We start from the raw sequence: 25,407 nt of genomic DNA on the forward strand, positions 1-25,407 counted from the left end.
GCAATTTTTCAAAGGAACATGGAGAGCCTGCTAAAGTCGGTTCGGTGCATTGTGGTTTTCCTGGACGACATACTGGTCACAGGTCAGGACACTATCGAACATTTGAAGAACCTGGAAGAGGTTCTAAGTCGGCCAGATCACGTGGGACTCAGGTTGAAATGCTCGGTGTGTTTTCCTGGCGCCAGAGGTCGAGTTCTTAGGGAGAAGAATCGCGGCAGATGGCATCAGACCCACTGACACCAAGACGGAACGGCATCAAGAACGCGCCGAGACGACAGAACGTGATGGAGCTGTGGTCATTCCTGGGACTCCTCAACTATTTTGGTTATTTCCTACCCGGGTTAAGCACCTTGTTAGAACCCTTAACATGTGTTGCTATGCAAGGGAGACGACTGGTATGGGGGCTATCACAAGAGGCTGCTTTTGAGAAAGCCAGAAATCTGTTATGTTCCAACAAACTGCTTGTTCTGTATAACCCATGTAAATGTTTAGTGCTAGCTTGCGATGTGTCTTCGTACGGGGTCGGGTGTGTGTTACAACAAGCAAACGAATCGGGAACATTGCAACCAGTCGCCTATGTGTCCAGGAGTTTGTCCAAGGCCGAAAGGGCCTACAGCATGATTGAAAAAGAAGCTCTGGCATGTGTTTACGGGGTGAAAAAAATGCATCAGTATCTGTTTGGTCTCAAATTTGAGTTAGAAACTGACCATAAGCCGCTCATATCACTATTCTCAGAGAGCAAAGGGATTAATACCAATGCTTCTGCCAGCATCCAAACATGGGCACTTACACTGTCTGCGTATAACTATGTAATCCGCCACAGACCAGGCACAGAGAACGGTGCTGATGCTCTCAGTCGTCTACCATTGCCCACCACCGGGGTGGAAATGGCACAGCCTGCAGACTTGCTCTTGGTGATGGATGCATTTGAAAATGAAAAGTCACCCATTATGGCCTGCCAGATCAGGACCTGGACCAGCCAGGATCCTTTACTGTCACTTGTAAAAAAAACTGTGTCCTCCATGGGAGCTGGTCCAGCATCCCAGAGGAGATGCATGAAGAGATCAAGCCGTTCCAGCGGCGCAAAGACAAAATGTCCATACAGGCGGACTGTCTTTTGTGGGGCAATCACGTGGTTTTGCCTAAGAAAGTCAGGGAAACGTTTATACACGACCTACACAATACCCACCCAGATATAGTAATGATGAAAGCTATAGCCAGATCCCATGTGTGGTGGTCTGGCATTGACTCATATTTGGAGTCATGCATGCGCCAATGCAGCACTTGCTCTCAACTGAGTAATGCATCGAGGGAGGCACCGCTAAGTTTGTGGTCATGGCCCTCCAAACCGTGGTCTAGGATCCACGTTGATTTTGCGGGCACGTTTCCAAGCAAAATGTTTTTTGTTGTTGTGGGTGCTTATTCAAAAACAATTGAGTGTGTAATAATGTCTGTAACGTCCACTGCCACCATCGAAAGCCTATGAGCCATGTTTGCCACGCACGGCCTGCCTGATGTCCTTGTCAGCAACAATGGGCCGTGCTTCACCAGTGCTGAATTCAAGGGATTCATGACCCGCAACGGTATCAAGCACGTCACATCTGCCCCGTTCAAGCCCGCATCTAACGGCCAGGCAGAACGGGCAATCCAAACCATCAAGCAAAGCTTGAAACGTGTGTCGGAAGGCTCCCTGCAGACCCGCCTGTCCCGAGTCCTGCTCAGCTACCGCACCAGACCCCACTTGCTCACCGGGGTTCCCCCAGCCGAGCTGCTCATGAAAAGGGCGCTCAAAACAAGGCTCTCTCTAGTCCACCCTGATCTCCATGATCATGTCGAAGGCAAGCGGCATCAACAAAGCATGTACCATTATCGTGCAAACTTGTCATGCGATATTGAAGTCAATGACCCTGTATTTGTACTCAACTATGGACATGGTCCCAAATGGCTTGCTGGCACTGCCATGGCCAAAGAAGGGAGTAAGGTGTTTCAGGTCAAACTTGCTAATGGACTAATTTGCAGAAAGTTTTTGGACCAAATCAAACCGCGATTCACAGACAGCCACGAGCAACCTGAAGAGGATATCACCAACTTCGACCCTCCGACACACACACAAGTGGCAACCGACATCATGGTTGACCATGAAGCTGAACTCACCATCCCCAGCAGCACAGCATGGCCAGCTGCTCAGCAGCCCAGCGAAAAACCAACCAACTCACCCACACCTGCATTTGTACCAAGACGATCGACAAGGGAGCGAAAAACCCCAGATCGTGTCACCCTGTAAATAAGTGTACTATTGACTTTGGGAGGGAGTGATGTTATGTATGCAACCCTATGTAACCTGTATCATACCGCCACCAGAGGGGCATGCCTGTTGGAGTCCCAAGGGATCCCAGCATCCCTTGGGAGCACTGTACATAAGCAGGTCTCCCATGCTGTACCAGCACTCTGGAGTTTGAATAAAGGAACTAAGGTCACACTTACTCATGTCTACAGTACTCAGTTACATTACTTTATTATGAACATAACAATACTCTCCAAGGGTAGAACCTTCTCCCCTGCAACAAGTTCCTGATCTTCACCCTGCAACAAGTTCATGATTTTTCCCCCCCAACAAGTTCATGACCTCCCCCAACAAGTTCCTAAGAACATAAGAAATAGGAGAAGGAATAGGCCACCTGGCTGCTCGAAACTGCGCCGCCGTTTAATAAGATCATGGCTGATCTGATCATGGACTCAGCTCCACTACCCTACCAGTTCCCCATAACCCTGTATTCCCTTATCACTCAAAAATCCGTCTATCTCTACCCACTAGCATGTCTATATCCCGTTTCAGATTTTTTGTGTGCTCCTCACAATTTGCTTTCCCACCCATCTTTGTATCATCAGCAGATTTGGCTACATACACTCGATCCCTTCATCCAAGTCATTAATATCACTCACTCACCCACTCACTCCCACCCACTCACTCTCACTCTCACTCAAACTCACTCACCCACGCACCCACTCACTCACTCCCACTCACTTACTCACTCACTTACCCACCCACTCACTCACTCACCCACTCACTCACCTACTCACTCCCACTCACTCACTCACTCACCCACCCACTCACTCCCACCCACTCACTCACCCACTCACTCACCCACTCACTCCACTCACTCACCCACTCACTCCACTCACTCCACTCACTCACCCACTCACTCCACTCACTCACCCACTCACTCCACTCACTCACCCACTCACTCCACTCACTCACCCACTCACTCCACTCACTCACCCACTCACTCCACTCACTCACCCACCCACCCACTCACTCCCACTCACCCACACACCCACTCACTCACTCACCCACCCACTCACTCCACTCACTCACTCCACTCACTCACCCACTCACCCACTCACTCACATTCACTCACTCACCCACTCATTCACCTACTCACTCCCACTCACTCACTCACCCACTCACTCCACTCACCCACCCACCCACTCACTCCCACCCACTCACCCACCCACTCACTCCACTCACCCACCCACTCACTCCACTCACTCACTCCACTCACTCACCCACTCACCCACTCACTCACTCACCCACTCACTCACCCTCCCACTCATTCATTCCCACTCACTCACTCACTCACCCATCCACTCACTCAGCCACTCACCCACCCACTCACTCCACTCACTCCACTCACTCACCCACTCACCCACTCACTCACTCACTCACCCACCCACTCACTCCACTCACTCACCCACTCACTCTACTCACTCACCCACCCACCCACTCACTCCCACTCACCCACTCACTCACTCACCCACTCACTCCCACTCACTCACTCACTCACTCACTCACCTACTCACCCACCCACTCACCCACTCACTCACTCACCCACCCACCCACTCACTCCACTCACTCACCCACTCACCCACTCACTCACTCACCCACTCACTCACCCTCCCACTCATTCATTCCCACTCACTCATCCACTCACCCACCCACTCACGCCCTCACTCAATCATTCACTCACTCACCCACTCACTCACCTACTCACTCCCACTCACTAACTCACTCATCCACCCACTCACTCTCACCCACTCACTCACCCACTCACTCACCCACTCACTCACTCACCACCCACTCACTCCACTCACTCACCCACTCACTCCACTCACTCACCCACCCACCCACTCACTCCCACTCACCCACACACCCACTCACCCACTCACTCACTCACCCACCCACTCAATCCACTCACTCACCCACTCACTCACCTACTCACTCCCACTCACTCACTCCACTCACTCACCCACTCACTCACATTCACTCACATTCACTCACATTCACTCACTCACCCACTCACTCACCTACTCACTCCCACTCACCCACTCACTCACTCCACTCACTCCACTCACCCACCCACTCACTCCCACTCACCCACCCACCGACTCACTCACTCACCCACCCACTCACTCCACTCACTCCACTCACTCACCCACTCACCCACTCACTCACCCACTCACTCACTCCACTCACCCACTCACTCAGCCACTCACTCACTCACCCACCCACTCACTCCACTCCCTCACCCACCCACCCACTCACTCCACTCACTCACTCACTCATTGAACACACTCACCCACTCACTCACTCTCACACTCATTCTCCCACTCACTTACTCACCCACTCACACTCACCAAATCACTCACTCACTCACTCTCCCACTCATCACTCACTCACTCACTCACTCACTCCGATGTTGGGGAAGTCCAGAACCAGGGGACACAGTCTAAGGATAAGGGGTAGGCCATTTAGGACTGAGATGAGGAGAAACTTCTTCACTCAGAGAGTTGTTAACCTGTGGAATTCCCTACCGCAGAGAGTTGTTGATGCCAGTGCATTGAATATATTCAAGAGGGAGTTAGATATAACCCTTACAGCTAAAGGGATCAAGGGGTATAGAGAGAAAGCAGGAAAGGGGTACTGAGGGAATGATCAGCCATGATCTTATTGAATGGCGGTGCAGGCTCGAAGGGCCGAATGGCCTACCCCTGCACATATTTTCTATGTTTCTATGTTTCTACATAGATTGTAAGTAGTTAAAGACCCAGCACCATAACCTGCAGCACTCCACTAGTTACTGTTTACCAAAAATCTGTCTATGTCCACCACTTTCAATGACCCAGCCTCCACAGCTCTCTGCAGCAGAGAATTCCATAGATTTACAATGCTCTGAGAGAAGAAATTCCTCTTCATCTCAGTTTTAAATGGGCGGCCCCTTATTCTGAGACTATGTCCCCTAGTTTTAGTTTCCCCTATGAGTGAAAATATCCTCTCTGCATCCACCTTGTCGAGCCCCCTCATTATCTTATATGTTTCAATCAGATCACCTCTCATTTTTCTGAACTCCAATGAATAGGCCCAACCTACTCAACTTATCTTCATAAGTCAACCCCTCATCTCTGGAATCAACCTAGTGAACCTTCCCTGAACAGCCTCCAATGCAAGTATATCTTTCTTAAATACAGAGACCAAAACTGTACGCAGTACTCCAGGTGTGGCCTCACCAATACCCTGTACAATTGTAGCAGGACTTCCCTGCTTTTATACTCTATCCCCTTGCAATAAAGGCCAACATTCCATTTGCCTTCCTGATTACTTGCTGTACCTGGATACTAACTTTTTGTGTTTCATGCACAAGGACCCCCAGGTCCCTCTGTACTGCAGCACTTTGCAATTTTTCTCCATTTAAATTATAATTTGCTTTTCTATTTTTTCTGCCAAAGTGGATAACCTCACATTTTTCCACATTATACTCCATCTGCCAAATTACAGCAAGTAATCAGGAAGGCAAATGGAATGTTGGCCTTTATTGTAAGGGGATAGAGTATAAAAGCAGGGAAGTCCTGCTACAACTGTACAGGGTATTGGTGAGGCCACACCTGGAGTACTGCGTACAGTTTTGGTCTCTGTATTTAAGAAAGATATACTTGCATTGGAGGCTGTTCAGGGAAGGTTCACTAGGTTGATTCCAGAGATGAGGGGTTGACTTATGAAGATAAGTTGAGTAGGTAGGTAGCTTAGCCTGTCTATATCCCTTTTCAGATTTTTTGTGTCCTCACAATTTGCTTTCCCACCCATCTTTGTATCATCAGCAGATTTGGCTACATTACACTCGGTCCCTTCATCGAAGTCATTAATATAGATTGTAAATAGTTAAAGACCCAGCACCATAACCTGCGGCACCCCACTAGTTATTGTTTACCAACTGGAAAATGACTCATTTTTCACGACTTTCCGTTTTCTGTTAGTTAGCCAATCCTCTATCCATGCTAATATTTTACGCCTAATCTGTGAACTTTTATCTTGTGCGGTAACCTTTTATTTGGCACCTTATCGAATGTCTTCTGGAAATCCAAATACACCACATCCACTGGTTCCCCCTTAACTACCCTGCTCGTTACATCCTCAAAGAACTCCAGAAACTTTGTCAAACATGATTTCCCTTTCATAAAACCATGCTGACTCTGCTTGATTGAATTATGCTTTTCCAAGTGTCCCGCTACTGCTTTCTTAATAATGGACTCCAGCACTTTCCCAACGACAGATGTTAGGCTAACTGGTCTACAGTTTCCTGCTTTCTGTCTCCCTCCTTTTTTAAATAGGGGTGTTACGTTTGCGGTTTTCCAATCTGTTGGGATCGCCCCAGAATCCAGGGAATTTTGGTAGATTACAACCAATACATCCACTATCTCTGCAGCCACTTCTTAAAAGACTCTAGGGTGTAAGCCATCAGGTCCAGGGACTTGTCCACCTTTAGTCCCATTATTTTACCGAGTACTAATACATTAGTGATAGTGATTGTTTTAAGTTCTTCCCTCCCTATGGACCCTTGATAATCCACTATTGGGATAGTTTTAGTGTCTTCAATCGTGAAAACCGATATAAAATATTTGTTCAATGTCTCTGCCATTTCCCTGTTCTCCATTATTAATTCCCCAGTCTCATTCTCTAGGGGACCAACATTTATTTTAGCAATTCTTTTCCTTTTTATGTAGCTGTAGAAACTCTTACTATCTGTTTTTACATTTTGTGTTAGTTTACTTTCATAATCTATCTTCCCTCTCTTTATCATTTTTTTTTCTTTGCCAGCTTTTAAAAGTTTCCCAAGTCTCTGGTCTCCCATTAGCCTTTGCCACATTGTATGCTCTTGATTTCAATTTGATACCATCCCTTATTTCCTTAGTTAGCCACAGATGGTTATCCCTTCTTTAGCAGTCTTTCCTTCTCATTGGGATATATTTTTGTTGCGAGTTATGAAATATCTCCTTAAATGTCTGCCACTGCTCATCAACTGTCCCATACTTTAATCTATTTTCCCAGTCCACTTTAGCCAACTCTGCCCTCATACCTTTGTAGTCTCCTTTATTAAGTTTAGGACACTGGTTTGAGATCCAACTTTCTCACCCTCCAACTGAATTTGAAATTCAACCATGTTATGGTTACTCATTCCTAGGGGATCCTTTACTTGGAGATCATTTATTAATCCTGTCTCATTACACAGTACTACATCTAAGATAGCCTGCTCCTTGGTTGGTTCTGCAATGTACTGTTCAAGGAAACTGTCCCAGATGCAATCTATGAACTCTTCCTCAAGGCTGCCCTGGCAATTTGCTTCGTCAAATCAAAATGAAGGTTAAAATCGCCCATGATGATTACTGCTCCTTTTTTACAAGCCTCCATTATTTCTTGATTTATACTCCGTCCAACAGTGTAGCTACTTTTAGGAGACCGAGAGACTATGCCCACCAGCGACTTTTTCTGCTTATTATTCATTATCTCCACCCAAACTGATTCAACACCTTGATCATCTGAGCCAAAATCGTTTGTGACTAACGCACTCTCATCCTTTATTAACAGAGCTAACGCACCTCCTTTTCTTTTCTGTCTGTCCTTCCGAATTGTCAAGTACCCCTGAATATTTAGTTCCCAACTATCAGATCATATCCATTTGTATCTATTTTTGCCATCAACTCATCTATTTTGTTATAAATGCTGCGTGCATTCAGATAAAGAGTTTTTAAATTTGTTTCTGTTATGTATGCATGCTTGTACTGTTATATGATGTCTGTAACACTGAATGTACCTTACACTGTACACACCTTACTGTACATCAGAGGGTGCCGCTGCTGGAGACCTAAGGGTTACCTACACACTGGGGGTAACCCAGTATAAAAGGGAGCTCACAGCTTGGTGTCCTCACTCAAAGAGCTGCAAATAAAGGACTACAGTTTACACAGTTTAAGTACCATACCCTGCCTCGTGGAGTCATTACCAAAGGTGCCTGCATACACTACAGTTTCTTTACCATTTTTTCCTGCTTTGACTTCACTTTTTGATTCACCTTTATGCTTATACATTCTGTCCCTTCCTGTCACGGTCTGATTTTAATTTCCTCCAGTGTTACCCTGCCCTATTGCCTTCTCCTTATTCTTTGACTTTTAAAATTTCTGCTCACCTGAATCCTACCCCCCACTAATTAGTTTAAAGCCCTCTCTTCAGCCCTAGTTATTCGATTCACCAGGACCTTTGTCCCAGCACGGTCTAAGTGGAGCCCGTCCAAATGGAACAGCTCCTTCTTACCCCAGTACTGCTGCCAGTGTCCCATGAACCAAAACCCATTTCTCCCACACCAGTCTTTTAGCCACGTGTTTAACTCTCTGATCTTATTTACCCAATTGCTCGTGGCTCAGGTAGTAATCCAAAAATTACTGTTAGGGGATCCAGAGATACAGAACTTTTGTGGTTCTTGTTATGTCTGTAATGTACTTATGAATAACACCATGAGGCAATGTGTTGTACTCAAACTGTAGTGACCTTGGTCCTTTATTCGTAACTCCAGAGTGAGTCACAAGCAGGGTGGGCAGCCTTTTATACTGGGCCCTGCACACCTATGCAGGTGACCCTCAGGTCTCCCACCGCAGTGCCCTCTGGTGGACAACCCCGGTCTCCACCAGTTGCAACCTCCAGTTTTGCCAACATAGTATATACACAGTGCAAACCTTATTGATAGTACATCAGGTAACAAATCCCCATCTTATGTGACTATACAGTGACTACACAGAGAGTATCTCTATAGTCTACATATATAACATCACTCTCCCCCAAGTCCTTTGTGCCGATTACCTTTGCACTATGTGCTCTGGCTTAGCTCTCCCCAGACTTAAGTGCCAATAGCCATTGCACCTTGGTTGTGCTTTGGCTTGGCTCTCTCCCTGTTAACCCCCAAGTCCTTTTGCCACAAGGTTGGGTAGTGGTTACCAGTTTGGATGGTTCAGTGATGCATTGGAGGTTCCAGTGGGTTCTGGGTGTGATCCATGTGTGTCTCCATGGCTACACACATCCATTTCCCTACCCCCCAGCGAGATCATGCAGCAGGCCCATTACATTAACATACAGGATCAGACACAGTGCAATTACAAAGAAAGGCAGTTACAGTTTGTATCGTGACACCTTGGTTCAGTGACTTACATTTGTTACATTTTGCGGTCGTGCGCCAAGATTAGGTAGATTGCATTCATGGTTCAGTCATGGTAAGTACTGAGGTAGCAGTACAGGTATGCGCGGACGCAGGTTCCAGAGCAACCGGACGGGGTCCTAGTCGTCTGATAGCTGTGCTGCGCCCCCTGCTGGTGGGGTGGGCTTGATTCGCTCACCTAGCCAGGACTCAGGGCCTTTGCTGTTGCCTAATGGTGGGCAGAGCCACAGATGTGTGTGGCTTCCCTGTCCTCCTTTGAGGGCTGCAGAATCTTCTGCCTGCTCTCTAACGGTGTTGGGAACCTGGCTGTTCCAGGTCCCATTTAGGGAACTCATTTGTTCTAATCTTTCGCTCCCTCACATGACCGAGGTAGCGATTGAGGTCTGGGGGCTGTGCTGTCTCCACCCAGGTGGTGGGCAATGGCGGCTGACTGCGCGTATTGGCGCCGTTTTCGTTTCCAGGTCTGTGGCGAATAGTGTCATCGGGTGCCTGCAGCGTGGGATAGACCTGGGGCAGGGTATCAGGATCAGCATCTTTACCCTCCTGAATTTGCTCGCTTGCTACTTTTGGGGACACTCTATTCCCGACATCTTGCAACAACATTTTGTTCTTTACATTAGGAATAGTACCGACATCTCGCAACAACAATTTGTTCACAATCATAATCGATTCATTACATTGATTGCCATGCATACATGTTTCTTTAAGTTCAGTTGGTTGCAGGTCTCCTTTAAGAGAACCCTGCTGGCTTTACCCCAATCAAATCCTTTGTTAGACACCACGTGTTGGTCCCTCAGTGTTGCGCCGCGTGATATGGCTGCGGCCATCTTTTTTTTCAGCCACGTTGCACCTCGCTGCAGCAGGGACGTGATATTGCCTCTGTCCACAAGGTCAACTGCCTTGATCCTTCTCTCCCGCGATTCTGCCACAAAAGCTGGAAGAGTGCCTGTGAATTCGATCATCCTCCCCAGGAGTCCTGCCACTGGAGTCGGGAAAGTACTTTTAGGTCGTTCTGGTCGGATCATTGCCACGCAGTCGTGATGGATGGTCTGTGCTTCAGGTACTGCGCTGGTCTGTTTTCTGGTGCCTGGCCCAAGAGAAGGTGACGTTTTGCTCTGCCTCTGCGCATGGGGGACATCAATTGCTGGAGTGAAAAGGTCTTCCCATTTCCTCTGGATCTTCCCCATTCACCTTCTTCCAAGTAGCGTAGGACCATCACCTGCAACAATCCACAGAGATAAATTATGGATTACACTTACATCCGCACTACCAAGTACTGGTATCAGCTCCTTGCTGTAGGTGCGCAACTTTTCCTGTACTGGAACCAGCTCGGGTCGTTTTTCGTTCCATAGCCTCTCAAAGGCATCCTGGCTCATCATTGACTGGCTCGTTCCCGTGTCCACTTCCAAGAAGACTGGAACGCAGTGTATCTCGACTTCCATCTTCACTGGAGGATAATCGGTGCTGCAGGTATACACTCCATACATTTCTTCTTGGGGCTGAGCTGCCTTTCTGGCCAAATCATCATACTCCCCGCTGGATTCAAAGTCATCTACCGACTCCTCTGCTAGACGGTGAGTCATATTTCTTTTCATTCATTCATCATAGGCAGTCCCTCGGAATCGAGGAGGACCTACTTCCACTCCCAAAGTGAGTTCTTTGATGGTTGAACAGTCCGATACGAGAGCCACAGACCCTGTTACAGGTGGGACAGACATTCATCGAGGGAAGGGGTCGGTGGGGCTGGTTTGCCGCACGCTCCTTCCGCTGCCTGTGCTTGGTCTCTCCATGGTCTTTGCACCGAGACTCAAAGAGCTCAACGCCCGCCCGGATGGACTTTCTCCACCTCGGGCAATCTGCGGCCAGGGTCTCCCAGGTGTCAGTGGTGATGTCGCACTTTACCAGGGAGGCTTTGTGGGTGTCCCTATAACCTTTCCGCTGTCCTCCTTTGGCTCGTTTAACATGAAGGGGCTCCGCATAAAGCATTTGCTTAGGGAGTCTCGTATCTGGCATGCGTACTATGTGGCCTGCCCAGCGAAGCTGATCGAGTGTGGTCAGTGCTTCAATACTGGGGATGTTAGCCTGGTCGAGGACACTGATGTTGGTGCATCTGTCCTCCCAGGGGATTTGCAGGATCTTGCAGAGACATCGTTGGTGATATATCTCCAGCGACTTGAGTGACTTTTACACATACGCTGGAGGTGGTCCTTCGTGTTACAGGCTTTGCATACGTACTCAGCAAACTAACACTGGGGAGCCCTATGGTTTTTTTTCAGTGGTCCAACATTTTTATTATTTCAAACCAAATTATAGGATCCGTTAATGTTTACATAGGCTTGGGAGGAGGTCCACGTGGGATGTTGGCACCTGGCCTGAAACGTGGAGGGGGGGGTTCGGTCCTTCCTGGCCTCCCAGGAGTGATTTCTCACCACCTTGCTGTGGATGGCATAGCTGACGCAGTAATGTAACTTCACGTAGAGCTTGGGCAGAATATATGCATCAAAGACGCTGGCCTCCAAAATATCTCTGACTGCAGTAGCCTCCACAATGTTGCAGACAACAAACTTCTTAATGGCTTTGTCTTTGGGGACGCAGCGAGCACAGTTTGTGCACCTGATTGGCTGGACATGGCCGCGGCCCTTCTTGGCACGTCTGTTGTTCCTTTGCTTCTTAGTCATCTTCAGCACGAGTCGCAAAGAGGGACGGAAATCCGGTGAGCCCTATGGTTCCCTCTGCAATGCCAGCATGGTGCTACTCAATTAGCACCCCTCGACGGACTCTGAGTTCTGGAAACCCTGAGGTCTGTGCTCTCTGCCCTGGGCAGAGCCACGTTCTACAGCCTTGCCTGTGAAAAGGCACCATTGTGTGTACAGTACTTGTCAGGTTTGAGTCCACAGGATGAATAATTTGCTTGGTGCTGCAGGTCGAGGTCATGAACACCTGACTGATGCTGATGGCCTTCTGCAGGTTGACTGTGGTGTCGGCAGATAATAGCTTGTGAAGGAAGCCTTCATGGCCAATTCCCATAACGAAGATGTCTGGCAATGCTTCGTTGAGGTGCCTGCCGAAATCACACGGTGCCGAAAATCTCCTGAGATTGGCAACATATTTTGCAATCTCCTGGCCCTCAGGTCTGCGGTGAGTGTAGAATCTGTGCCTGGCCATGAGGATGCTCTCTTTTGGTTTTAGTTGGTTGCGAATTAGTTCAGTCAGCTCATTATATGTCTTATCCTTGGCCTTCATGGGTGCCAGCAAGTCCCTGACGAGACGGCAGACCTCGGGCCCACAACTGGTCAACAGTATAACCTTGCTCTTCTCTGCCAATGTGTCCGTCTCCCCTGCCAGGTTGCTTGCCACGAAATATTGCTCGAACCTTTCCGTGAAGGCATCCCAATCATCACCCTCTGCGAAGTGTGCCAAAGGTAGCCATAATCGCATGAAAGTCCGTATTCTCGTCGTCAGTTGTTATGTCTGTAATGTACTTATGAATGATTCCATGAGGCAATGTGTTGTACTCAAACTGTAGTGACCTTGGTCCTTTATTCCAAACTCCAGAGTGAGGCAGCCACAGCCTTTTATATAGCCCCTGCCACCAGGGCAGGAAATCCCGGTCTCCACCAGTTGCACCCTCTAATGGTGCCAGCATAGTATATACACAGTGTAAACCTTATTGACAGTACATCAGGTAAACAAATGTCCATCTTATGCAACTATACAGTGACTACACAGAGAGTATCTCTATAGTCTGTATATATAACAAGAGCTACGGTGACTGATGGGGCATTGTGTGTGGGTCACGGATTTTTAACATGTTCATTGGGTATGAAGTGAATAGTGACAGTGTCATGACTTTGCATTCTCGATCTCATCGCCGCCTCCCCCCCCTGCTTTGGACCTGGATCACGTTCTTCCCCCATCCCCACTGTGCTCTCTGTGCTCTTCCCCTGCCCCTAAGTTCTTGAACTGCCCGCTCCCCAATCTCCTGACCTTCTCCCCAAACACGTGCAGCACAAACAGGCCAAAACTTTGGAGGTGCGGGGTGGGGAACAATCGCTCCAGAAATACCTACACAGACAGTAAGCGTGGTAAAGCTTCCACCCTCCCAAGGCCGTAGCCGACTGCTCAGGCCTACGTCCACCAGCTTGACCCACAGATTACTAGTGATGGGAGGACAAGGACCCTCTGGTGAGCATGTGCGGCTCCGGTGGGGACTGGTCGGTGCTCAGGCTCTGTCCCCATGTTCGTGCAAATAATTACTCCGAGAGAACAACTGCCTCAGCAGGCAGCCAGCTGAGAAATATTGCTATTCACATCAAGGATATTTGCAGCCAACTTGTAGCATAGGGAAGTGCTGCCAGTGATTGCCAAGGTCATCAATGCTGCTAATGGTTACATCTGTGGTCCATTGTTGGTCAGCACTACAATAATAGTGAATGTGTCGCTTACCCATGTATCAAATAGATCACTGATGCATTTATCAGCATGCCCAACAGTTTCCAATCCTTTTGTACTGAATAACATGACATGGCTGCTTAATGTAACTGCACTAGTGCTTTTCCCAAAGTACAGGGGTTACTGGTAGGTGCCACATATCCCACCTGAAGCCCATCCTGGCGTCACTAAGTGACCATGTTTGTGTTAAAATAATTTGATGTTTAAAGCCCTAGGAAGATATAAATATGGTAAGCCGTTAAATTGTCAGGTTGAAAGTGTCCCATTTTGATGTATGGATGGGGTTAGAACCTCCACTTTTTTTGCCTGCTTAACGCCCACTTAACGGCCATTTTACCGCTGAAATGACGTATAACACCTATATATTGCCCATTTTGGCATAAAGTGGAAACTGAAGGGCTTTAGGAGACTTATTGCCGAGCGTTATTTTCCCAATGGGATAAACGGCGGGAAAAAATATTACCATCGCCCACTTTTTTGGGGTGGAATCAGCAGAATGGGCGAAATCAATGCCCATAATATCAGCCAGCGGTATTTTCCGCAAGGAATTAACACTGAGATTCAATATGAACGCCCGCCCACTGTTTTTTGTCATAAAGAGTTTATTTACTCAAACTAGCAGCCATGGAGATCACCCATCGTCAATTTCATCACCTCGCACACATATCGCCCACAATATCGCTCACTCAAAAAACAAAAAGTGGAACTAACCGAATGAACACCAGAGGTGTGGCTGGCATTTGTTAAATCCCACTCTTACATGAGGAGCTGATATCGGAAAGATTTGCCTGAAAGAGCGCTGATGTGAGTGACAACGCTGACACACTGCTGTGTGTGTGCAGCTCAGACATCAATGGTGCCCATCACCTTGGTGCCAGCTAAAGTTTACGTTGATTGATGTTAAGTTGTATTTAACCCTTTCATGGTAAGGAATCACCAGTGTGTAATGGTCCAGCGATCAGAGACAATGCGCAACAAGGTTATGTTCAATAACAGAAGTTTAATAGCAACATTATTTTGAAATCATAAGTATCACAGCCAATAACACACAACCCCGCCCACACCCCGCTTTTTCCACCATTGACATAAATCATATGTTCAACATGTCCACCAAAAACAGAATACAAATGCAAAGCAGGAGCGTAGTCCCCAGCCCACATACATTGCAACAAATTGCCACCACCCAGATGGAGATATAACACAGCCTGCGCACATGCACCTCACTTTCCTTCAGCCATCCCTTCTTCTCCCCACCTCTAACCCTTCCCTTCCTCGCTCCACGGCACCTGGCCAAGGAGCTTCTCAGGAGGTGCCTCATTGGGGAGGATGAAGACAGATGCGGTCATTTCATGGGTACGGGAGCGGGGAGTGCCGAGGGGGCAACATTCTCTGATGCTGAAGCAGGATCTTGGTCCTTGCTCTCATCTGTTGTTCGCAGTGGTGGTGCGGAACCTAGGGGTGGAGCGCCACGCTCGGGGATGACTGAGAGGCCTGTTACAGCAGTGTTCCTGGCTATCGCATCCAGGGACTCCACCATGCACGGAATGTACTCGGTCATGGTGGCCAGGTGTTGGGATATGCCCCCCAATGCTTCGATGAGCTGGTCACCAAAGTCTAAAGTCCTCTTGGACAACTGTACCATCTCTCCGCTATCATGTCGCATTCATGGAACAGACCTGCCGCATTCACGAGGCCTCTGCGGGATCGGCACCATCCTGGGGACAAATGGGGTGCCCTGTGGAGAGGTGCTTGGGGCCGGTACCTCCAGAGTGGAGGCGGGAATGACCGGAGGAGCACTAGATGGCCTTGGGGTGGAATGGCTTCTGGAGTGTGGCGATGCAGGTTCTTCGAAGTCCGCGCTCTCATCCATCGAGAATAGACCCAGCGGATTGATGGGCGACAATCGGAGCTCCTCAGCACCAGATGTAGTAGGATCGTCTGCGTGCCCCCACCTTCTGGCCTCTGTGGCCTTGCCTGGGGCCGCGCTGCTGGCTGAGCTGCAAAACACAAATGAGGTTATTAGAGGAGAAGGGGATGATAAGATGACAAGGTGAGTCCAGCGCTACACACAGCATATGCACAACAAAAGCACCACCGCTCTCAAAATCATCGCAGACATCACATTTCATGACCATCAACACATTGTGCATTGCAATGATTTTCATTAGGCCAACATTATTTCTATGATCTTTTAGAAATCATCTATAATATATGATTGTTCGGATATGAGTTGGTGTGGCATCAATGACTTTACATCACGCAATGGTGTAAGCTTTATTCATGTGGCATCACTTCAGGGTCTGCAGATGCGCCCGTGGCTGTCCGGGGGTGCTCCCCACGAGTGCAAGCACCCGCTCCTCCATGTCAGTGATGTCGCTGATGACTGGTGGCCCCCCATCTGTTCGCCTCTGCATGGACCTTATCGTCGATAGCTTCTTCTGTAAAAGGTGACAGGACGACATGGCATGAGATCATTGCGAGATATCGTTGCTAGGTACTGTCACAGAGACTGATACAATAAATAACCAACAGACGTAATCATGATTATTATGATTATTATCATTCTTTACCTAAAGACGTACACCGTGACCTCAGGCTTTGAGTAAAACATTCCCGGTCAAAGTACAAGACCTCACATCTGCTGATAGTCACTCATGACGGTTACAAATCAAATTATCTAAATACATAAGTACATGTAAATCAATGTAGTACTTACTCCTGCAGATCCCACAAAGCCATTCCATCATTTGCAGCATCGGTTGCCCTTACGCACCTTGTTGGTCGCCGACGAGACCACCTCGGCTATCTCAGTCCATATCCTCTGGTAGGCCTTTAGGGTGGGCTTCTCTCACCTCTCCCTGTGTCAAATCACCCCAGCGTAACTCGACCTCCTGCAGGAGGAGGGCATTTGTCTTGTCCGAGAATTTCCTGGCTCTTTTGCGCCCTCCAATGTGCTCCTCTCCCACCTCACTGCTCTCTCCAGCATCAGTCTCCACAGCGTGCTGTGATGCCTCCTCCTCTCTCTCCATTATAGGGTAAATTCGGTCAAATATGCAGCTGGTAACAGCTAATTTTTGTTTGCCTACTTGCTGTGACGCTCTAAAGTCTCCCTCCTTCCTACCAAAGAAGCCACACCACACCCAGATACGCCTTCAATCCCTCTGAGCTCTCTCTCTCTCTGTCTCCTCTTCTGCGCATGTCATGGTGACCCTTGACCTCCAGAATCGTGGGAATCGAATGTTAGAAACATAGAAACATAGTAAAATAGGTGCAGGAGTAGGCCATTCGGCCCTTCTAGCCTGCACCACCATTCAATGAGTTCATGGCTGAACATGCAACTTCAGTACCCCCTTCCTGCTTTCTCGCCATACCCCTTGATCCCCCGAGTAGTAAGGACTTCATCTAACTCCCTTTTGAATATATTTAGTGAATTGGCCTCAACTACTTTCTGTGGTAGAGAATTCCACAGGTTCACCATTCTCTGGGTGAAGAAGTTTCTCCTCATCTCGGTCCTAAATGGCTTACCCCTTATCCTTAGACTGTGACCCCTGGTTCTGGACTTCCCCAACATTGGGAACATTCTTCCTGCATCTAACCTGTCTAAACCCGTCAGAATTTTAAACGTTTCTATGAGGTCCCCTCTCATTCTTCTGAACTCCAGTGAATACAAGCCCAGTTGATCCAGTCTTTCTTGATAGGTCAGTCCCACCATCTCGGGAATCAGTCTGGTGAACCTTCGCTGCACTCCCTCAATAGCAAGAATGTCCTTCCTCAAGTTAGGAGACCAAAACTGTACACTGTACAACTGTAGCAACACCTCCCTGTCCCTGTACTCAAATCCCCTCGCTATGAAGGCCAACATGCCATTTGCTTTCTTAACCACCTGCTGTACCTGCATGCCAACCTTCAATGACTGATGTACCATGACATCCAGGTCTCGTTGCACCTCTCCTTTTCCTTGCCATGTCGTTGTTAAGGACAGCCACACTTTACAGCAGACAGTCAAAAAAATTTAATGCTACCGCCCATTTGATATCGCTTGCAGTAACGCCCATTTTCAGAAATGTAAACTAGGTGTTTTGAGAATGGGCGAGAAGCCAGCGATCTGAAAACCCTTTTTTGCCGTCCACGCCGGAAATAATGCCCATTTTTGGGCGATAACCACAAAAGTGCAGATTCTAGCCTGATATATATGAGATACAAGAAAGGGAGTAAGGTTGTTTAGGAACTTTGCATTAGGTTACCAGTACACATTGAACAGGTATACAGACAATACTTTGTGGCATATAATTTTGCACCCTCTACTTGATATTCTTACCTTGCCAGGTTTAATAGTTTGCTGCCTTCCCAGGCGCTGAAGGCACTGTAGTTGACACCAAGCCTGGCTGCCATTCCTGCCAGGCTTAATGCATTTTGTCAGGAGGGTGGCCTGGGGTGTCAAAGAGGGGAAATCATCCTCGCGCCCATCTCATGCAGCAGCGTATCCACTTCAAGAACCATCAACCAGGGAGTTGGGTGCGGTGCCATTCTATCCCATGGCCATGGACTCCGTTTAACATCTCTCCAATGGGTTTGCCTTCCCTTACCATGTGCAGTCTTTCTGAAGGCTGGAAGAGTTTCCACCCCTCTTGCAGTCATTTACTTTTAAATGGCTGTTTCCCCATAAATCTTTTCAGCAGCAGATAACCGAAACACTCTGTAAGGCTGATGTGCACTAAGAGAATATTCTAATCATTTCAATAAGTTGACAATGCAAACTGAGATGAGGGAAGGCCATCATCATAGGCAGTCCCTCAAAATTGAGGAAGACTTGCTTCCACTCTAAAAGTGAGTTCTGTCATGTATTCAACCAACATTGTAACCCATGTATAATCTGACCTAAGTTGTACACTATGAGAACAATGACCACTAGGTGGTGAACTTGTGGGAGACACTCCTAACCTGGACCTTCAGATATAAAAGGGCAAGCTCCACCCACTTCCATCACTGGAATGCAATGGAATAAAGGACAGCTCACAGACTGACCTTCTCTCAAGCATGGGCCTCGTGTGCATTTATACTGTATAGTAAGGACGTATCAATGGCGACGAGAAACTGGGATTTAAACCACGCGAGCATGGCCACGAGCAGAACAGACGAGAGGTACTGTGTTAAGGAATGGTTGGGACAGAGATTCAACATTGTTAAAGCAGCACACAGTTCTCCAGGCAAACAAGGGCAGTCGGGCATGCCCCAACATATAGTCGAACCCAGAGGGGGAGTTCGACAGAGACAATGGCAAGCTGAACGGCGATTCACTACATTGCAAGGGACAATGCGGCCAGTAATGGGGTCATCAACACCTGTTAATGGTGCACGCAAGGACAATAACAGGGGCAGTCAGGGACGATCGACTGGCAAGGGACCTTTTGTTTCAAACAGCAGCTCATGTTGGAGGTGTGGAGGCACACACTCAGCCGGAGTTTGCAGAGATGAACAAAGTACCTGCAGAAATTGCAGAAATGAACGCTGGGGGAAATCGCTGGAAGCTGAATTTCAGCGAGTTCATGGGGAGCACGTATACAGTTCATACACTAGGACTCCACCGATAATGATGAAAGTGCTCCTCAATGGCATCCCAGTATCAATGGAGCTAGACACGGGGGCCAGCCAGTCCCTGATGGTTATCAAACAGTTCGAAAAGTTGTGGCCATCCAAGGCCAGGAGGCCAAAATTATCGGCGATTGACACACAGCTACGGACATACACAATGGAGATCATTCCGGTGCTAGGCAGCGCCACGGTAGTCATGACCCACAAAGATTCGGAGAACAGGTTGCCACTGTGGGTTGTCCCGGGGGATGGTCCCGCACTACTGGGGAGGAGTTGGCTTGCTGTCATGAACTGGAAATGGGGCGATGTCAATGCAATTTCCTCTGTGGAGCGAGTATCATGCTCACAGATCCTGGACAAATTTGACTCATTATTTCAACCCGGCATTGGCACTTTCATGGGGGCCAAGGTAGTGATTCACATAAACCCGGACGCCAGGCCAGTACACCACAAGGCCAGAGCGATGCCGTACGTGGTGCGGAAAAAGATAGAAGGCGAATTGGTCCGCCTGCTGAAAGAAGGCATCATCTCGCCATTCGAATTCAGTGACTGGGCGAGCCCGATTGTGCCGGTGCTCAAGGCGGATGGGTCGGTCAGGATATGTGGCGATTACAAGGCCACCATCAATCGGGTGTCACTCCAAGACCAGTACCCGCTACCGAGAGCAGAGGACCTCTTTGCGACGCTATCCGGTGGCAAACTTTTTTCAAAATTGGACCTGACCTCAGCTTACATGACCCAGGAGCTGGCGAGTGAGTCGAAGAAGCTGGCCACTATCACGACACACAAGGGGTTGTTTGAGTACAACAGATGTCCGTTCGGGATTCGCTCGGCCGCCGCAATCTTCCAACGAAATATGGAAAGCCTCCTCAAGTCGATTCCAGGGACGGTGGTTTTTCAGGACGACATCCTCATCACGGGTTACGATACTGAAGAACACCTCCAAAACCTGGAGGAGGTGCTACGCAGACTGGACCGGGTAGGGCTGCGACTGAAAAAGGCGAAGTGCGTCTTCCTAGCTCCAGAGGTAGAGTTCCTGGGGAAGAGGGTAGCAGCAGACTGGATCAGCCCGACTATGTCCAAGACGGAAGCGATCCAGAGAGCACCCAGACCCCGTAACATGACGGAGCTGCGTTCATTCCTGGGGCTCCTGAACTATTTTGGTAACTTTCTTCCCAAATTGAGCATGCTGCTAGAGCCGCTACACATGCTCCTACGCAAAGGTCGCGATGGGTCTGGGGGGACAGCCAGGAAAGGGCTTTTAATAGACCACGCAATTTGTTATGTTCCAACAATCTGTTAACACTATATGACCCATGTAAGAAACATGTGTTAACGTGCGATGCCTTGTCCTATGCGTCGTCCTAGGGTGTGTGTTGCAGCATGTCAATGCCAAGGGTCAGTTACAGCCGGTAGCTTATGCCTCCAGAAGTCTGTCCCAGGCAGAAAGGGGCTACGGGATGGTAGAAAAGGAGGCGCTCGCATATGTATTTGTGATAAAGAAAATGCACCAGTACCTGTTTGGCAGGAAATTTGAGCTGGAGACAGATCACAAACCCCTAACGTCCCTTTTGGCCAACAACAAGGCCATAAATGCAAACGCATCGGCTCGCATACAGAGGTGGGCACTCACGCTAGCCGCCTATAACTACACAATTCGGCACAGACCGGGCACCGAAAACTGTGCCGATGCACTCAGCAGGCTCCCACTAGCCACCACTGAGGGGGCTACTGAGCATAGTGCTGAGATGGTCATGGCTGTTGAAGCTTTCGGAAGCGAAGGCTCACCCGTGACAGCCCGTCAGATTAAAGTCTGGACAAGTAGAGACCCGCTATTGTCTCTAGTCAAGAAATGTGTCCTGAATGGGGACTGGGCAGCCACGTACAGGGCATGCCCTGAGGAATTTAAACCATTTCACAGACGCAGGGTTGAACTCTCCATTCAGGCCAATTGCCTACTGTGGGGAAACCGCGTAGTCATGCTCCAGATGGGCAGAGAGGTGTTCATCAGAGAACTCTGGTGAACCCGGGCATTGTCACGATGAAGGCAATTGCCAGGTCACACGTTTGGTGGCCAGGGATAGACGCAGATCTGGAACTTTGTGTTTGCAGGTGCAACACATGTGCCCAGCTGGGTAATGCGCCCAGGGAAGCCCCCCTTAGCCCCTGGCCATGGCCCGCCAAGCCTTGGTCATGCATCCATGTGGACTACGCAGGTCCTTTCATGGGAAAAATGTTTTTGGTTGTAGTAGACGCCTACTCCAAATGGATCATTGAAAGAAAGGCTGCTTCCAGCATACAATCACAGCATCACTGTGATGGGGCCACATAACTGGGCCAGGAGTCTTGTGCTGACTCCTGGCTGTGAGCTACGTATTTGCTTTTATTTTAGGATTTTTTCGTATAGGTTTATGTTGAAGAAGCTTGGCAAGTTTCTACATCACATTATGCAATAATGTTACCATCAGAAATTTAAATTGCTCTGGATTTCTTTATCTCAGCGCAAAACAGTTATTTCCCCATAGTGAACCATTGTATTGGTGTGAATAGTGAGCTACTGTACTGATATAAATGATTGTTCTACAAAAGTGCACCACTGTACTAATATGAGCAAAATTTATTCCGTCATGGCAAACCACTTTATTAGTATGAACGAGTTATTCCATAATAATTAGTGACTTTAAGTCAATTTTTAACCAATTTCCACTGATTAATTCAAGGGGGACGAAATTCGGTAACTGCTGTGAGGTGAGACTTCCTGCGCCCAGCACAGAAGTCCCGCCCCGGCAGCGAAATTGGGGTTATCGGCACCGAGAGGAAGTGGAGCGCAATGTCGCGCAGTTCACTTCCTCTCAGGGGTGGGACTCGGGCGCTAACCAGAGGAATCTGCCAGCGCTATGCCGAGTGCCGAGTAGCACTGGCGGGGGCACAGGGTCCTCCTCTTCCGTTAAAGGGAAAGGCGCACACTGCTGACTCTGTATTGAGGAGAAGAGGCCACCACTTCACCACTGGGGAGCGGGGTGTCATGGATGCAGCCCGGCACAGAAACGAAGAGCCAGGCTGCAACATTGCGGCATGGACACCATGAATTGGAAAAGGCAAGGCCGTGACCGGTAAGTCGACCATATTTTAAAAAGTGCACATTGCACCTCCCCTTTAATTTTTACCCCACGAGTGGAGTGAAGTCCAGTTCGCGACCCGTGAAGCTGGAGCGGACATCGCCCGCCGTGGAGTCATAAGGTGCCACCGAGTTTCCACTCAGGGCAAAAACGAGTCATTATGAACGGGGCTACCGGTTTGCACCTCCGCTAACTCCCGCAGAATTTGGCGCGAGGCGGTAGTGGCCCCACGCCCCGGGTGAGAAGTCATTTGCGCCCCATTAGTGCCTTCCGGGGGCGCTAACGGGAGACGCAAACAAAGCAAATTTCTCCCCCTCGGACATTTCTTAGTTGTTAAACCGGTTAAAAAACTTCTTTACATTTATCACCATTAAAATTCTGAATTTTTCCTTCTCAGTGGATCCTAAGATGCTTGCATCTCATGCTCATGATGTCATCACATGCGTTATGTGATGATGTATACACTCAAGGTGTGTGATGACATCACTAGTGTGATGTGCGCACATTCAAAGTCCCGACTTTAGCTCACAATTCTGCAAAGGAAACAATTTGAGTTAAGTTATCTTGTGACATTTCTCATAGTCCATGTAGCATGAAGAAAAATTGAAGTATGGATTTCTCCAATCCAATACAACCTCGGATTTTTCCCACGAATTGGCCTAATGTTTTTTCTCTGTTCTTTTGCCTCTTTGTAAGTGACTGCTGGTGAGTGGGGGTGTGATGTGGGTCATGATACTCAATTGTATCATAACAGTAGGGGACAGGCTGAATGACCATCCTGTCAGTCATTTTTGTATGTTCATATGTTCAAAAATACCAGATATTTCAAAAATTTGGTATTAGTAGAGAATTTACTAAACAAGTAAACCCCAACTGAGTATATTGTTTTGCTGCCAAACATTAACTCATGGATTTGAGACTGTATATAATTGCCATGAATATGATTCTCAAAGAATATGTAATAAGATCTTAAGGTACACTGGACCTGAAAGTGCAAAATTACAGGGTGTCTCACATAATTGGTGGAAGTGAAGCTGAATCATGAAAATCTAATTTTACATGTTCCTAAGACTGAATAAATAGGAATACTTAGGTTTAGCTCTTTCTTACCTATACATTTGCTGACTATTTAATGATCCATTTAGTTTAACTACGCCTCTTGCTTATTTGATTGAGATTTAATGATATACACAATAAAAACTGAATTTTATCAATTTTCTCCAAATGGACTTTCTTTTTTTGGCTCTAATTTATTACCCCTTGTATTCTACCAGTTATCTTGCTTAAAACAATAACTGATAAACACCCTCAAAAATCAGGTTTTTAAATCGGCACTCAAAATTGCTTTAAAGATCATTAATAATGGTGAACTACTGTTCCAGTATGAACAACAGTTAATCTATAATGGGGGCAATTATACAAGTGTCAACAATCCCTAATGGGGTTCCAGCCTGTCCCGACATCATCCTCTTCATCTCTGCCATCTTCTTCTGAAATGGTGCTAGATTCCTGAAGCATCTTCAAGGATGTGAAATAGTATGCCCATTAACAGTCATGAAATGTAAGTATTTATAATGTTCCAGATGGCAGAGAATCAATAATAAATTCTTCAAGCACTGTGAATACTAGATGTTATGGTTATATGATTTATCAAAATTTACTCAATATTCTTGGCAAGCTGACTACAGAATGTGTTATTAACATTGCTATGATACGATTTATTACTCGCAGGCAAATTTAACAAATCATATAACATTTACCAGAAATCATCATCATAGGCAGTCCGTCGAAATCGAGGAAGACTTGCTCCACTCTAAAACTGAGTTCTTAGGTGACAGTCCAATACAGGAATTACAGTCTCTGTCACAGGTGGGAAAGGGTGGGTGGGACTGGTTTGCCGCATGCTCCTTCCGCATGCTCTCGGCGACAATACTCGAGATACTTAGCGCCCACCCAGATGCTCTTCCTCCACTTAGGGCGGTCTTTGGCCAGGAAATCTCAGGTGCCCGTGGGGATGTTGCATTTTATCAAGGAGGCTTTGAGGGTTTCCTTACAACGATTCCTCTGCCCACCTGGGGATCGTTTGCCGTGTAAGAGTTCTGAGTAGAGGGCTTGCTTTGGGAGTCTTGTGTCAGGCATGTGAACAATGTGGCCCGCCCAATGGAGCTGGTCAAGTGTGGTCAGTACTTCGATGCTGGGAATGTTGGCCTGATCGAGGACACTAATGTTGGTGCATCTGTCCTCCCAGGGGACTTTCAGGATCTTGCGGAGACATCGTTGGTGGTATTTCTCCAGTGATTTGAGATGTCTACTGTATATGGTCCACGTCTCTGAGCCATAGAGGAGGGCGGGTATCACTACAGCCCTGTAGACCATGAGCTTGGTGGCAGATTTGAGGGCCTGATCTTCGAACACTCTCTTCCTCAGGCAGCTGAAGGCTGAGATGACACGCTGGAGTCGGTGTTGAACCTTGTCGTCGATATCTGCCCTTGCTGATAATAGGCTCCCGAGGTATGGAAAGTGGTCCACGTTGTCCAGGGCCGCGCGTGGATCTTGATGACTGGGGGGGCAGTGCTGTGCGGTGGTGTCAGGTTGGTGGAGGACCTTTGTCCTACGGATGTTTAGTATAAGGCCCATACTTTCATATGCCTCAGTGAAGATGTTGACTATGACTTGGAGTTCAGTCTCTGAATGTGCGCAAACGCAAG

At 47.9% G+C, this 25,407-nt stretch overlaps 1 long non-coding RNA gene and 1 pseudogene across 1 annotated transcript in view; one reads left to right on the top strand and one right to left on the bottom strand.

The window, feature by feature from the left end:
* LOC139275838 (uncharacterized) overlaps positions 1 to 25,407 on the top strand; it is a 59,362-nt gene that overhangs the window by 23,822 nt on the left and 10,133 nt on the right. The gene's annotated exons all lie outside the window — the stretch shown is intronic.
* On the bottom strand, positions 11,802 to 12,214 carry LOC139275837 (small ribosomal subunit protein eS26 pseudogene; annotated as a pseudogene).

Source organism: Pristiophorus japonicus, chromosome 11 (assembly GCF_044704955.1).
Source record: "Pristiophorus japonicus isolate sPriJap1 chromosome 11, sPriJap1.hap1, whole genome shotgun sequence".
Classification (NCBI taxonomy): domain Eukaryota; kingdom Metazoa; phylum Chordata; class Chondrichthyes; family Pristiophoridae; genus Pristiophorus; species Pristiophorus japonicus.